Source organism: Saccopteryx leptura, chromosome 6 (assembly GCF_036850995.1).
Source record: "Saccopteryx leptura isolate mSacLep1 chromosome 6, mSacLep1_pri_phased_curated, whole genome shotgun sequence".
NCBI classification, from domain to species: domain Eukaryota; kingdom Metazoa; phylum Chordata; class Mammalia; order Chiroptera; family Emballonuridae; genus Saccopteryx; species Saccopteryx leptura.
The window spans coordinates 194,011,080-194,028,295 of NC_089508.1; the positions used below are offsets into that span (position 1 = coordinate 194,011,080).

The following is a 17,216-nucleotide window of genomic DNA, read 5'->3' on the forward strand; positions in this document are numbered from 1 at the left end:
TTGGAACATGACGGGCAAGTTGACATATGTGTGTGTTGGGAGAGGCATTGCTAGCTTTTTAACAGCCCTCACTTTCTGCTATTAATGCCATCCTATTTTCTCCCTATTTGATTCAATTTGGGTAAATTTTCCCAAGAAAATATCTATTTAATTTGAGTATCCAATTTAAGACTATATGGTCATACAAATTACTTTTCTTAATTTCCCTTTTCCATTCCTAAGTTTTCATATTTTGTTTTGTCTCAATTAGGCTACCTCAGCCTTACCCACTATAGTGGAGCATTTCCTCTAAAACTGTAACACTTAAATTTATCAACTGTATTGTTATTGTTTCCTAGTGCACATTTTTATCTTTAATGACTTTCTTATACTTCTCATCTTCATGATTACTTTGTCCTGTTTTATCGCTTTGTCTTAGAGTACTTTAATAGAACTCATATTCTGTTTACATTTACCAGTTTCTTTCATTTTTAGCCTGAGTTATTTTATTTAAAAATGTAGCTTTTATAAAGGAAATACAGTTGGACTGTTTTTAACATTGTGTTTGGTTGGTGGGTTTTTAATCCTCTAACTGTAACTTGGGCTACATTTTCCCTTGGATGGTCCACATTCCCCAGTCAGGTGAGAGGGCCTTGCCTGAGAACCTGTACTACTAAACGCCAGTCACAGGACATGATACCTAAATATATCGCAACTTCCTAAAAGGGAAGGAAACTATAAAAATCTAGGCTCTCCCGAGTCAGGGAAATAAACAAAATCCAAGAGTGGTCTCCTCCATAGATGAAATATAGATCTAAGTAGTTTTTTTCAGGAACAAAACATGAATGCTCTTGTTTTACATCTGAAAACGGTCATTAAATTTTATATTTAACAACCTATCTGAATATAGTTACTGGACTTACAAGACTTCTGACATTTAATAAACAAGATACCTGAGACAAAGCTAATTTGTGTTCCTTTATCTGTAACCTGCCTTAGTCTCCTGGAACTGTTTTATCCGTAAAATTTAAATATTTTGTGAAGCTAAGTCTAAGTAGGAACCTTTCTTCATAACTTTGAGCCGGTTCTCAGGGGGCCCTTTTGATATTTACTCACACTCTTTTCTGGCACAGAAAAGTTCAATCATGATTTCCCTGATTACTGCTCTGGTCTCCTGCTCTGAAACAATTCTTGGGTTGGAGAACTGTTATCTGTCTTCCACATTTACTTTTCATATTTGCATATCTTTGTCCTTTTTCTCTGCATTCTGGCGTATTCTCAGGTTTGTTATCCATATCACTTTTCCTTTTTCTTTTTTTCTTTTTTCTTTTGGAGCATCAAAAGTCTTCTTTTGATGGTCTTAATATAAATTTTAAATCTTACTGTGATTTTGGTCTCCTTAGATTCTTTTATTTCTACCAGATTTTTGACATTTCTACTTTTTTTTTTTTTAAGTAAAAGGAGGGGAGATAGTGAGACAAACTCCTACATGCTCCCCAACCAAGATCCACCCGGCAACCCCTGTCTGGGGCCGATGCTCAAATCAACCAAGCTCTTTTTAGCACCTGAGGCTGAGATGCTTGGACCAACCGAGCTATCCTCCGTGCCTGGGGCCAATACTCAAACCAGTTGAGCCACTGGTTGTGGGAGGGGAAGAGAGAGAAGGGGGGAGGAAGGGGGAGGAAGAGAAGTATATGGTCACTTCTTATGTGTGCCCTGACCACGGATGGAACCCAGGTCTTCCGCATGCAGGGCCAATGCCCTATTCACTGAGCCAGCCAACCAACCAGGGTCTTGACATTTCTACTTTTATCTCATCCTGTTCCTCTATAAAAGGCTCTGGTTTCCATTTTGTATTAGGCCAGACATTTTAAGACACCAGAGATTTATACTAAATTTGTTATAAATTTATATTAAACTTGTTTCTTACAGGTACTCCTTTTCAGAGAGATGCTCTGCATCTTCAAAGTCATTCCTTTCCTTTCCCTCGCAGACTAAAATATTCCCCAAAGCCACATGCTGGGCATCTTGTGTGCACTACTTTTGATGCAGAGAGCTCTGTGTATATATTTAGATCTGGTGGTCTGGCCCAGACAGGGCGACATGTCCTTAGTCTCTCCTCAGTATCCACTGAACGCTGGCAGGCTTCCCCTCTCACATTAAAACTTGGAAACCAGAGATGTGCTCTGCTCTCAGCTGGACTGGTAACATGACAGTGGTTCCTTCTCATGTGACCATGTGGACAGAGCACAACTCCTTCTGCTCCGACAGTCACGGTCCTCCTGTCAGCTGTCAGCTGTGCCCCAGACCGTAACCTGGGACACACGCGGGCACCCACAGCTCCATCGGGACAGCGTCTCCTGAGTGATGTGTTCGGTGGTGTGGCACACCCTGAGCCCACCTCCCCCGAGCTCCCGCTGCTGGGCCGCACGCTGGGAGTTCCAGGTTTTACACTCAGCGTGAGCCACGCGCTGCCTGAAGTCAGGCCTGCCGCGCCAATCGGTTTGTAAACTGCGTCCTCCTTCTGTGTGGCCGTGTGCCCGGTTGTAGTTCAGCCGCAGAACGTGCGCTGTGGGGTCCCAAACCGGTCTCGACCCATCCCGCCAGCCACCGCTAGGGGGCTGCGGGCCGGAGCCTGGTCCAGTCGCCCGCGCTGGACGTCTCCATGGACGTTTTCACGGGAACTGAGAAGCGTTGTCTCAGGCCCACGGAGTCTGCCACATTCGCCCAGAAACGTCAGACTTACAGAGTTTATTTCCTTTCAGTATCGATATCATTGTCCACCGTTTTTACCGAGAACGGAGGTCACAGGCTGCCCTGGGGCATTTCATGCACTTTCCTTAAGACAAGATTACTTTTGTCATTCGGAAGGAGGCAGGCTACAGACTTACAAAGAACAAGTGACAGAAACCGTTCTCTCACTCCCGTGGGGGTAACATGGGTGTAGCTGTCTCTGGTGGGCGTGCCCTGCGCTGAAGAACAAGAGCCATCTGCTCCCGGTCTGAGAAACGCCGCCTGTTTGACACCCCCCCCCCCCCCCCCCCCCCCGCCGGTGAGGATTACACGAACAAAATCAAACTCTCTAAAGTCATATATATACATACTTCCGCTTAAAATCAGATCTGAATTCAAATTTTACCCGAGGCCTATGTTCAGAACTATTTATTATGGCTCTGAATATAGTGCTTCAGATAAGAGCCATGATACATTTTGAAACAAAGACTGGTTTTTAAAAGTCCTTTGCGCTTCGTAGTAACACGCCGTCTCCCGTGGCCGAAGGCGCTTCCACGGATCCCAGCCGAGAGCGAGTGCGCCCGCCAAGCCCAGCGCTGCCCTGAAACACAACCTTATGAAGTCAACGATTTCACGTCGTAAATGGGAAAACAGACTGACTCTTAATAAATGAAGAGAAATGTACACAAATTTTATAGGTTTAGTTTTTCGTTTATCAGGGGGAAAAAAAGGGAAACATCAAATCTTTAATTCACATAGTTGACTACCGCTGGTCATGTTTTATCAATTCACAGTTCTTCAAAACTCAGCTCTTTGGTAGCATTATACAAGGAAACCCACAGGAATCTTCTGTCCTTTCTTATACAACACCATTTGCTTCAGGATGAGAGGCAAAAGGAATGAAGACTGAAGGTGGGTTTCAGAAAGCTGCTTTACAATGGAATGCTTCCCACTTACTCTTACTCTGGATCAGAAGGCCCCACACACCAGGGGTTGGGGCGAGCTTTTCCTATGACAGCCAGATATGTAAGTATTTTTTTGGTTTTGCAGGCCATATAATGTCACCTCTTTTCCACCTGGTCCCTGTAGCCTGAAAGCAGCCATAGACAGTAGGTAAACAAACCAGCATGCTCTGTTTCAATAAAACTTCATTTACATCATTAAATGAGCAGGAAGAAGCATACAGTTCAACAAGAGATAAACATGTGGACAACACAACTTCATAATTACACAGACTGCCTGACTTTTTTTACGTAGGTATAGGAGAGCAAAAACAAGGACGTACCGTGTCTGGCTGCTTCCACAGCACAACAACAAATCTGAGCACTTGTGTCTAAGACTGGAAGGCCTGTGGAGCATAATGTATCTACTTCTGGCCCCTTACAGAACCAGGTTCTAAACCCCGGGTCTAGAGAAGAGATCCAAGGAACACAGACAACGCTAATTAATTTTATATTTATATTATTTATATTATTTAGCGATCAAATTTTATGTGAAATAGCAAACTCCTGTTCAGTTCTGAAGTATGTGTCCAGCTCTGTTCCACTGCCTTCCATTAACTGCCTCATTCGATTCTCATAACAACTCAGAGCGATCTTACACCAAATGTTGAGACTGTTTAAGAGGGGATGCCGGGTCAGCTGAGGCTCTCACTTCTTTTTTTTTTTTTTTTTTTTCCTGTATTTTTCTGAAGCTGGAAACGGGGAGAGACAGTCAGACAGACTCCTGCATGCTCCCGACCGGGATCCACCCGGCACACCCACCAGGGAGCGATGCTCTGCCCCTCCGGGGCATCGCTCTGCTGCGACCAGAGCCACTCTAGCGCCTGGGGCAGAGGCCAAGGAGCCATCCTCAGCGCCCGGGCCATCTTTGCTCCAATGGAGCCTCGGCTGCGGGAGGGGAAGAGAGAGACAGAGAGGAAGGGGAGGGGTGGAGAAGCAGATAGGCGCTTCTCCTGTGTGCCCCGGCCGGGAATTGAACCCGGGACTTCTGCACGCCAGGCCGACGCTCTACCACTGAGCCAACCGGCCAGGGCCGCTCTCACTTCTTGAAAGCAGAAATGAGAAGCAGAAGGGGAGATGGGCGTGGTGCCCATACCGCTGGAGGGAGCGCGGGGAGATCAGCATGGCAAGGTCCAAATGGCACAAGCTTTAAGTTCCAATAACAGACTCCCAAGTCCCAAGGGTCGGCACTGAGTCGCCTCTGCTGCTGGTCCTCACGGGTTACCCCCTTCACCTGCGCCGTCCCTGGATCCAAACGCGTCCTTGCCGATGTTCACCCTCCAGGTATCAAGTGTCGGTCTCCTCTGCCCTACGCTGACCGCTCTTCTCCCAAAACCGTGTCAACTGGATGGAAACAGGGAAGCGAGGAGGACTGGGTTTGCAATCCCTCCGACAACATCTGGAACTGAACGTTTCCCACACAAGTGAGCCGGGCAACAGGCTATTTTTTAAATCTTCACTTGAACAGCGGCCAAACAGGAGACAAATATCTTTGATGTCAAAAAGGCAGGTACACGGAAGGTTCTGTCTTTTAAGAAAGGAAAAGCTCGCGAAGGCTTCCTTCCATTCCTAGAAACGATCGGGCCCTTATATAACTGACTCAACAATATTTAAATTTTTACATATTTTATGTTTCAGATTTTTTTTTTTTTTTTTTACTCACAGGTACATTGTTTACTTTTAATCGAGGACAGCCATAACCCTTGAAAATGTGACAGGGCTGCTTCCCTTTTGCAGGTCATCTGTGCTTAGAAGCATCACTCCCACAGAGACGAGGGTCCGACAAGGCTGGTGGGACCCCTGTTTCGTGGTCCCCTGGTCCCCTCTGCCACGTTCATCCTCAGAGGAAATGCTGTCACCAGCATCCCGGCCAGCAAGTAGGAAGTTAAACCTGTTCTAATTGTTCTAGTTTTCTAAGAAGAACACATTTCTGTATATTTATTTTGTGCTATAGTAATAGTTTTATATAAAACATAAAATCTGGCCCTGGCCGGTTGGCTCAGCGGTAGAGCGTCGGCCTGGCGTGCGGGGGACCCGGGTTCGATTCCCGGCCAGGGCACACAGGAGAAGCGCCCATTTGCTTCTCCACCCCCCCTCCTTCCTCTCTGTCTCTCTCTTCCCCTCCCGCAGCCAAGGCTCCATTGGAGCAAAGATGGCCCGGGCGCTGGGGATGGCTCCTTGGCCTCTGCCTCAGGTGCTAGAGTGGCTCTGGTCACAGCAGAGCGATGCCCCGGAGGGGCAGAGCGTCGCCCCTGGTGGGCGTGCGGGGTGGATCCCGGTCGGGCGCATGCGGGAGTCTGTCTGACTGTCTCTCCCGTTTCCAGCTTCAGAGAAAATACAAAAAAAAAAACCACAAAACATAAAATCTAATCATCATCCAGGCAATATACCAAATTCCCAGTGGTACACAACTCTACCATTGGATTTTACAGTTATGCGGACTGATGATACAAGCTTACTCGAAATGACAGGAAAGTAGTGAGCAGACAGGTGGAAGCAGAATTCAATGGTCCATCCAGGGTTTGACAGACCAGAGCCCACGGGCCAGACCAGGCCCCTCTTCTGCTTCTTGCCCGTTTATGCCAACAAAATTTCACTTGCACGCAACCAAACGCACTCGTTTATTGTACACACTGTCTCTGGCTGCTTCCACGGCACAGCAACAAATCTGAGTACTTGTGTCAAAGACTGGGAGGCCTGTGGAGCATAATGTATCTACTTCTGGCCCCTTATAGAACCAGGTTCTAAACCCCGGGTCTAGAGAAGAGAGCCAAGGAACACAGACAACGCTGATTAATGACAGATACAGAGGGGACAGAAAGGGCAGGAATGCAGCTCCCTAACGTCACTAAGCAACTGCTTCACAAATGACAAGTTTAGGAGAGGCCAAAAGCCAGTAGTGACATTCTGTGCTTTTCTGATGTAAGGTGAGAAAAATTAATCACCACAGGACTTGAAATCATGTACTGTTAGCGACGGCTGGTTTATACAGCCCAACAGAGGTGAGCAGCCAGAGAATGCGGACAGAAAAGTGCTCCCTAACTTCTCCACCTCGTCTCCGTCAGAGCACCTGCATAAAGGTCTGGATCAGGGGTCGGGAGCCTTTTCGGCTGAGAGAGCCACGAACGCCACATATTTTAAAATGTAATTCCGCGAGAGCCATACAACGACCCGTGTACCTTACGCATTATCCAATAAAAATTTGGTGTTGTCCCGGAAGACAGCTGTGATTGGCTCCAGCCACCTGCAACCATGAATGTGAGCGGTAGGAAATGAATGGATTGTAATTAATCCATGAGAATGTTTTATATTTTTAACGTTATTATTTTTTTTTTTTTTTGAAGATTGGTCTGCGAGCCAGATGCAGCCATCAAAAGAGCCACATCTGGCTCGCGGGCCATAGGTCCCCGACCCCTGGTCTAGATCGTATAAAACCACAACTATACAAAAAGATTTTCTTTTTTTTTCTTTTTTTTTTTTGTATTTTTCTGAAGCTGGAAATGTGGAGAGACAGTCAGACAGACTCCCGCATGCGCCCAACCGGGATCCACCCGGCACGCCCACCAGGGGCAATGCTCTGCCACGACCAGAGCCACTCTAGCACCTGGGGCAGAGGCCAAGGAGCCATCCCCAGCGCCCGGGCCATCTTTGCTCCAATGGAGCCTTGGCTGCAGGAGGGGAAGAGAGAGACAGAGAGGAAGGAGAGGGGGAGGGGTTGAGAAGCAAATGGACGCTTCTCCTATGTGCCCTGGCCGGGAATCGAACCCGGGTCCCCTGCACGCCAGGCCGACGCTCTACCGCTGAGCCAACCGGCCAGGGCCAAGATACATTCTTTTCAATTTGTGTATCCAAAAAATAGAAGACGAATGGCAAACTGGGATATGATATTCACATCCGTCTACCAAGAAGACAATCTTCCTCCTTCTTTAAAAATTCAAAGACAAAGACAAAACTCCTGAGAGGCAAATAGGCAAAAGACATGAATCAACAGCGTTTGACGGGGGGGGGGGGGGGGGGGGGGGGGGGGGGGGGGGGGGGGGGGGGGGGGGGGGTGGGGGGGGGGGGGAGAAGCCCTTGACCATTTTACAAGATATTCAGTTGTACTCATAAGAGAAATGTAAATTAAAACTACACTGAAACACCACCTGGCAAAAAATCCACTCTCTTGGCAAGGTTGAGAAAGACTGAAAATTGTAAACGCTGTTGATAAAAGTACAAAATAAAAACCCATAAAAAGGGGAATTTTGTAACATCTAATAAAATTACACATGCAAAACTGCCCAGTACTTATGCAGCTGTAACCATATCTCTGTGTACTATTATGGACTCTCTCCAGGATGTAGTGTAAAATAAAAATGCAAGATGAAGAACAGAAAGTATAGAATACTACCTACTGCATTCAAAAAACAAATAAGACAGGCCCTGGCCGGTTGGCTCAGTGGTAGAGCGTCGGCCTGGTGTGCGGAAGTCCCGGGTTCGATTCCCGGCCAGGGCACACAGGAGAAGCGCCCATCTGCTTCTCCACCCCTCCCCCTCTCCTTCCTCTCTGTCTCTCTCTTTCCCCTCCCGCAGTCGAGGCTCCATTGGAGCAAAGATGGCCCGAGTGCTGGGGATGGCTCCTTGGCCTCTGCCCCAGGCGCTGGAGTGGCTCTGGTCACAATAGAGCGATGCCCCGGATGGGCAGAGCATCGCCCCCTGGTGGGCATGCCGGGTGGATCCCGGTCGGGTGCATGCGGGAGTCTGTGTGACTGCCTCCCCGTTTCCAGCTTCGGAAAAATACAAAAAAAAAAAACAAAAAAAAAAAAAACCACAAATAAGACAAATGGCAAAACTGGGATAGAGAGAAAGAGAAAAAACAATAAATGCGTACTTACTTATTTTTACAAAAAAAACTAAAAAGAACAGGAGGATGCTGGGAAGAAGTGAACAGATGTCAGGTTTCTTTAAAGATAAGTTTTTATTTAAATTTGACTTTTCGACCTAAAGAGATGTACACGTGCATCTATCTATATATGCACAGACATGTACACATGTGTGTACACAGACACGTACAGCTATACAGAGAGAGAAAACTAAAATAAATGCAAAATGTAAAGAAACTGAAATAAACCCACATTTACATCAAATTGGTAAAATACACTGAAAAAGAGAATTGTTTAAAGAGACTTTTAAACTCAGGACTCTGTCTGTATATCCTTCATAGTATTTATTGAAAGGACTCCTCACTTTAAAAAATATTAAACTTCAAGAGGAAGAAAATGGAAATACAAAGTAAAAGAAAGTAAGAGAAAAAAAAATAAAAATTTTTTTAAAAATTAAAAAAAAAAAAAGAAATTAAGAGAGGCCCTGGCCAGTTGCTCAGTAGTAGAGCATCAGTCCGATGTATGGAAGTCCCGGGTTCAATTCCTGGTCAGGGTACACAGGAGAAGTGCCCATCTGCTTGTCCACCCCTGCCCCTCTCGCTTCTCTCTCTCTCTCTCTCTCTCTCTCTTTCCCTCCTGTAGCTATGGCTTAATTGAAGCGAGTTGGCCCCGGGCACTGAAGATGGCTCCATGGCCTCAGCCTCAGGTTCTAGAATGGCTCCGATTACAATGGAGCAACACCCAAGATGGGCAGAGCATCGCCCCTAGTCGGCTTGCTAGGTGGATCCCGGTCAGGGCACATGTGGGAGTCTGTCTCTGTCTCCCCTCCCCTCACTAAATTAAAAAATATATATGAAAAGAAAAGAAATTAAGAGAAAAATAATCTACTCTTCAATTTCACTTTGAAATATCAATGTAACTCAAAATTATTTTCACTTCCTAGCTGTGACCACTGAGAGAGCTCTGAAGCAACGGTCTCCTCCTGCAATTGCACCCAGATCTCGGTTTCTAAATATTTTCCCCGAAAAGAACCAGGACTTCTGAGAGAGAAGGGTGGGCCCAGGTCTTTGAAAAGTACCAGATGAAGAGTGGTCTATCCAAACTGCAGGCGAATGACATGTAAAGCCCTCGAGGCTGTGAGAATTGGTATCTTTTGTTCGCTGAGTCTTTCTGTCCATGACATGGTATGTCCCCTCCATCTATTTACATCTTTTTTTATTTCTTTTTGTTTGTTTGTTTGTTTTTTGTATTTTGTATTTTTCTGAAGCTGGAAACGGGGAGAGACAGTCAGACAGACTCCCGCATGCGCCCGACCGGGATCCACCCGGCACGCCCACCAGGGGCGACGCTCTGCCCACCAGGGGGCGATGCTCTGCCCCTCCGGGGCGTCGCTCTGCCGCGACCAGAGCCACTCTAGCGCCTGGGGCAGAGGCCAAGGAGCCATCCCCAGCACCCGGGCCATCTTTGCTCCAATGAAGCCTTGACTGCGGGAGGGGAAGAGAGAGACAGAGAGGAAGGAGGGGGTGGGGGTGGAGAAGCAAATGGGCGCTTCTCCTATGTGCCCTGGCCGGAATCGAACCCGGGTCCCCCGCACACCAGGCCAACGCTCTACCGCTGAGCCAACCGGCCAGGGCCTTTTTTTATTTCTTTCATCATTATTTTCATTTCTGGCATACTGGTGGTGTACGTGTTTTATCAGCTTTACCCCCAAGTGTTTACTTTTCTTTGGTGTAATTTTGATGCCCACGTGTAAACAAATGGAGGGACATACCACGGTTATGGACAGAAAGACCCAACCCACAAAAGATGCCAATTCTCACATGATCGATCTTACGATTTAATGCAATCCTTATCAAAATGCCAACAGAAATTTTAGGTCTATAGATAAGAGTGAGCTAAAGTTTATGTAAAAATACAAAGGAACTAGACAGTTAAACAATTTTGACAAAGAAGGGGAAAGAGTCTGATTTTAAAACATTATATAGTTATGGTAATCAAAGACTGTATTAATACTGGCTAAGGAACAGATATATGCACCAATGAAACAGAATAGGAACCCCAAATATAGATTCACAAATATGCCCAACTGATTTTTGACAAAGGCACTAAAGTAATTCAATGAAGGGGAAATAGCCTTTTCAACAAATGATGCTGAAGCAATTAAGCATATCCCGGTTTAAAAAAAAAAATGAACTTCAACCATATACAGAAATTAACTCTAACTGAATCACAGACTTTAATGGGAAACACAAAATCATTAAAAAAAATTTTTAGAAGACAGAAACAGAAAAAAAAATCTTCAAGACCTATAGCCAGGCAACAAGCTCTTAGACTTGACACCAGAAGCATGATCCGTAACAAGAAAATTAATTCTATGTCATCAAGATGAAACTTCTGCTCTACAAATGCCCCTGTTAAAAATACGAGAATCTACAGAGAAAAAAAAACATGTGCAAACCCCACGTCCAACACAGGACTAGTATCTAAAATATATTAAGAACTCTCAAAACTCAACAGTGAAAAACAATCCAGAAAGAAAAAGAGAGAGAGGCATTTTCCCAAAGAGGGTATATGTATGACAAATAAGAACATGAAAATAAGTTCAACACTGGGGAAAAGTAAATTACAACAAAGTATCAATCACTATACAGCCATCAGAATGGCTAAAATAAAAGAAAACGGCAACACTAAACGCTGATGAGGAGCTAGAGAAACTGGATCATTTATACATCACTGGTGACAATGCAAAATAAAACAGTCACTTCAGAAGAAGTTTCTTAAACATTCAACAAATATACAACCCAGCAATTGCATTCTTGGGAATTTATCATGGAATACTGAAAGCTTGTGTTTGGGGGTTGGGGGGAATATATTTATATGTATATATATACATACGCACACACACACAATTGTTCATAGTTGCTTTATCTGTAACAGGCAAAACATAGAAGCACCTCAGATGTCCTGATGGGTTAGTGGTTAAACAGACTGTTGTATAATGATATCATGGACTACTATTCAACAATTTTTAAAAACGTACCATCCATATATACGACAGCCTGGATGAATCTCTGGAGAATGATATCAAGCGAAAAAGGCAATCCCAAATGATTACCTATAGTGCATGATTCCATTTCTATAATTCTTGAAATGATAAAATACATAAATAAAGAACAAATGAGTGGTTTCCCGGAGTGACGTTGAGTGTAGCAGGAAGAAAGTGGGTGTGGGTATTAAAGGGTGACGAGAGGGATTCTTGGGATGGAAAACTTCTGTGTGTTGACTGGACTAATGTCAACTTCCTGGGTATAGATATAGACAACTATCTGTAGTGGTCAAGACATTAGCACTGAGGGAAACTTGGTCAAAGAAGCAAAGGATTCTCTGTAAATAGCATGTGAATCTACAATTGTTTCAAAAACTAGATAAAATTCTAAGCTAAAATGGAAGTTCTATTTTTCTTATTCTTTTTATTTTTCAATTATAGCTTACATTCAATATTATTCTATATTAGTTTCAGCTGTCTTATTTTGGATATTTTTTTCTAACACTTGAACATCACTGAAATGAGACGCAAACGTTTATTTCCTAAAATTATCCAAATTTTCCTTAGAAGTCTAGTGAAACGGTCATGAAAAGCTATAAAATAAAATATAAACTATGAGTAATCCCCAAAAGCACCTTTGAGATGGCACCTAAAAATGTCTTCCAGGAAGAAAACTGGTTATTCACATAATTCTCAATAAATATTGTTTCCTTTAATTATATGTTTCATTACTATTTCACACTGCACAGTGCTAACTAAAAAAATAATTACATTTTCTAAAAATTAATGAATTTCAAATCATGTATATTTCTTCCAGAAACTTAAGAAAAAATTTTACTTTTATAAAACATTTTTAAATTTAATATTCTAACGGCACTTATAGAATATCAGAAAACAAGAAAAAAAATGGCACTTTAGATATAGTAAATCCAAGAACAATTACAAATTGCTGCTACTGTATATTCTATATATTTCTGTTCAGCCACAGTTATCAAATCTTACTCAATAAGATTATCAAGATAACAAAGAGAACATTCAAGCAGGTATTAGATAAATCCTCTCCAAAAAGAGTCAAGAAGATAGAGAAAAATAAAAGGTGGAGGAAGGCATGCCTTCACACTCAGCTCACACACACACACACACACACACACACACACACACACACACACACGTGTGTGCACTACACTGTGTGAAAACATATTACGAAAGCCACAACCGCCCACCTAACACTTCAGGGACATCCAGGGTTATCCGAGGGTTAATTTCATCGGGTTCTACAGTCAGAGTTATTCATCCCAGTATAGTCTTCACATCAAAAGCCGACCATAAGAACTAGGTCCCCTAGCCTGACCTATGGTGGCGCAGTGGATAAAGCGTCGACCTGGAATGCTGAGGTTGCCAGTTCAAAACCCTGGGCTTGCCCAGTCAAGGCACATATGGGAGTTGAAGCTTCCTGCTCCTCCCTTCTTTCTCTTTCTCTTTCTCTCTCTCTCTTTCTCTCTCTCTCTCTCCTCTAAAATGAATAAATAAATAAAAAACTGTTTAAAGAATGAGGTCCCCTCACTCAGAAAAATTATTTTTCTTTCCTTCCCATCTTGCTCTAAAACTGTAATAATACACTTTAAATCCTTTAGGTCTGGGAGGTTTGCAATAAAGCGTAGTACCAAGATATAACTTAATTCAGAGAAAATAAGGATACCATTGAAAAATTAATCTGTTCCAAGGTACAGATCTAGAATACTTAAAACAGACTTTTTTTTTAATGCCTGGCTGTGCTTACTTTCAGTATCTATTATCAGTACAGGTGGTTCTCAGTTTATGACACAGCTCCATCCTAACGACAGTGACATAACCCGAATTTTGAGGTAAGTTGAAACACACCCTAACCTAAGTCACTTACCTATCCTAACCCAATTGTAAAATCATAATCTAGAACATAAAAACACAACTGAGTCCCAGAAAAAGGAAAAGGACATAAATATACTGTACTGTAAAATGAGTGTAAAAAAAAAAAAAATTCCTGTCCTGGCCAGCTGGCTCAGTGGTAGAGCATTGGCCCGATGTGTGGAAGTCCCGGGTTCGATTCCTGGCCAGGGCACAGGAGAAGCGCCCATCTGCTTCTCCACTCCTCCCCCTCTCCTTCCTCTCTATCTCTCTCTTCCCCTCCCGCAGCCGAGGCTCCACTGGAGCAAAGTTGGCCCTGGGCGCTGAGGATGGCTCCATGGCCTCCACCTCAGGTGCTAGAATGGCTCCGGCCACAACAGAGCAACACCCCAGATGGGCAGAGCATCACCCCCTGGTGGGCATGCCGGGTGGATCCCAGTTGGGTGCATGCAGGAGTCTGTCTCTCTGCCTCCCCGCTTCTCACTTCAGAAAAATACAAAAGAAGAAACTCCTTACCTTTATTCCTGTGGTTGGCTTGCACACTGGAAGGGGCCAACTCCTCACCCACGTGCCACATTGTTGCATATTCTTCTGCCACATGCAACCAAACTAGTTCACCCACATAGTTGGTAAATAGATGCTAACAGCATAATCTGAAATACTCACATCTTGATGGTTTTTTTTTAGTTTTTATGGGAGTGAACGTTGCATGTTGTTGAGACAATTGTAACCCAAGGACCCCCTCCCTGTACAGCACTTCAAATAACACTGGGGAACAATTTTTTTTTTCCATTTTCTGTTGCATGAGGTTTTAGAACTGTTTCTATATATTTCTGCATCGCTGATTCCAAATCTGAAATCCATTTCTTGATGCAGGCTCTAGTTTTTATGCAATTTTAATTTCTTTTTGTTACAGTTAATAGCATGCATTGGTTTTTAAGTTGGGAGTTAAAGGGCAACGACTCTTGGATTGAACATATCCTCAAGGCAATTAATGTTTTACAAACATCGCTTTTACATAATTGCAGTTGTTTTTAAATGTAAAAAATATTATCTGATAAAAACACCCTCTTATTTTGTTTTAAAATTGAATCATGGCTTCTTCGAGTAGGCGTAAATGTAAGAATAGTCCTGACACCTTCTGTTATATATATGTGGCTGTTACACACTTCAACGTCAAAGGTACAATACTTCATCATTTGTGACACATGCATATATTGCCTATTTTCAGTGGTTCCAACTGGTTATTCATCTCATCTGCGAGATTATAATGACATAAAAATTGTCCTCGACTTTCTGAAGTATGAGGAGCATAACTGGATCATTTGTGTGGATCTTAAAATGATAAATTTCCTGCTAGGACAACAGAGAGGTTTCACAAAGTATCCTTGCTTTCTGTGTTTGTGGGACAGTCGAGCTCGGGAGAAACACTGGACACAGAAGGAGTGGCCGAAACGTGAAGCTCTGGAAGTAGGGATGCAAAATATTGTGAATGAACCTGTAGTTAATCGAGACAGGATCATTTTTCCCCCACTTCACATCAAACTTGGCTTAATGAAGCAGTTTTTCAGGCTTTGAATAGAGAAAGCGAATGCTTTCAACATATTATTTCTGCTTTTCCTGCCTTGTCTTTCGAGAAGATAAAAGCAGGTGTATTCGATGGGCCTCAAATTCGAACCCTCATACGTGTTGAAGAATTTGCCAGGAAGATGAATAAGGAGGAGAAAGCAGCATGGCAGTCTTTTGTGGCAGTTACAAAGAACTTCCTTGGCAACAAAAAAGCAGAAAACTATGAACTTCTGGTTCAAAGGATGCTGTTGGCTTTCTGTGACATTGGATGTAACATGAGTGTTAAGATTCACTTCCTGAACAGTGAACTTGATAAGGTTCCTGAAAATCTTGGAGCTGTTAGTGATGAGCAGACTACTGCTGGAGCGTCAAACGAGATTGTCCTCAACAAGTACACAAACGCAAGAGCTACAAACGCAAATTTTTGCCTGAATAGAATTTAAATAAGTTTTGCACAAATTTTATAATTAAAATAAGTGTCTTAATATGTTCTATTTCAAAACTGTAGACAAATTCTGATGCAATCATATCTTTTAGTGTATTAGTGTATTTATTGCATTATATAAATTATTATATTTTCACAAAGATGATGCCCAAGAAGACATTCTACTTCATTATGTTAAACTAAATGTTAAAATTTTTACAATATGAAAACCTAAAATCTTAAATTGCAAAAAAAAACCTGTAGCTTACCGAGAAAAACTAATGTCAGATTTGAGATCAGCACATTCAAATTAAGTAAGAACAAGTGTTTTTGTGGATGCAACAAAAATTTTGTTCCCCAGTGTAATCACACTGAAAAATTCACTAGTTATTTTTACAATTGATTGAAATTAGAATCCTGCCCAGCTACACAGGTCATGAAACAATTAGGTTCTATATTTTTTTCCTCGAATAAGTACGCTGGAAAGGGTTTCTATACTTCACATGACCAAAGGAGAAATCTGGCCAACCGTCCCATAAAGAAGACAGCCCAAGGGCCGTTTGTGAGGAAGCACAGGTTGCTCTTCTTTGAAACAGCTTACTGAGATTTAGAAATCATTATTTAAAGTGATCTAATGAGAGAGTCAAATTGTCAATCTAAACGGGATGAATCAAAGCCGGAGAAAGAAGAGAGACGATGAGAAAACGGAAGTGGAAGGGAGGAACCGGAGTTGGAAGAGACACACGAAGATGGAAAACACCAGGTGAGGAAACTAAAACAGAAAAGAAGAAGAAGAAAACCTCCCAGCAGGTGGGACGAGAGTGGAATCAAAGAACACGTCACGCAGGAGTTCCACAGAGAACAGCAAATACTCTTACCACAGTGCTTAGAAAAGGAATACTAATTTCAATGAAAGTTAAATGATTTTATTAAAGAAACAACCACAGTAACAAAGATAACTTGATCATTTATTTTTTTAAAAACTTTCAGATATGTTGGCTCAGCAGTAGATCGTCGGCCCAGCGTGTGGGAGTCCCGGGTTCAATTCCTGGCCAGGGCACACAGGAGAAGCGCCCATCTGCTTCTCCACCCCTCCCCCTCTCCTTCCTCTCTGTCTCTCTCTTCCCCTCCCGCAGCTGAGACTCCACTGGAGCAAAGTTGGCCCGGGCGCTGAGGATGGCTTCATGGCCTCTGCCTCAGGCGCTAGAATGGCTCCCGTTGCAAAAGAGCAACGCCCCAGATGGGCAGAGCATTGCCCCCTGGTGGGCATGCCGGGTAGATCCTGGTCGGGCACATGCAGGAGTCTGTCTGACTGCCTCCCTGCTGGGGCCAGAATGTCATGGAGAACAAGACGCTCTTGGCCCTGTCCTCTGGGAGCTCACGTTCTCTCACTAAAGAAACAGACCAAGGGAAGCGATCGGAGTGTTAAAAAAAACAGTGCTGCTGTCTACCAATGCTGAAGGCCATGAAAGAGGAACACCCCTCTCATCCCTGTGGCAACGTGGCTGGCAGAGACGACGGCAGAATGGCAGAAGAACCTTCAGTAAAACAGAGGAAGAGTGGCCGCAGCTCGCTTATAAAACTTCTTCGGGAAAATGTGTGTGCCTATAAATGAGGACAGTGACTCCAGGGTCCAGGCAGAAGCCTCAAGATTCTTCGAGTCCAAGAGCCTTCCTCAATTTGTCCTAAGACTCCAAGGGTCAAGGCTACAGGAAGGA

At 43.6% G+C, this 17,216-nt stretch overlaps 1 non-coding gene across 1 annotated transcript; it reads left to right on the forward strand.

Moving 5' to 3' along the window:
* Positions 1-8,132: 8,132 nt before the first annotated feature.
* TRNAT-GGU (transfer RNA threonine (anticodon GGU)) lies at positions 8,133-8,208 on the forward strand. The gene has a single exon. It is a non-coding gene; the product is annotated as a tRNA-Thr (tRNA).
* Positions 8,209-17,216: the final 9,008 nt, after the last annotated feature.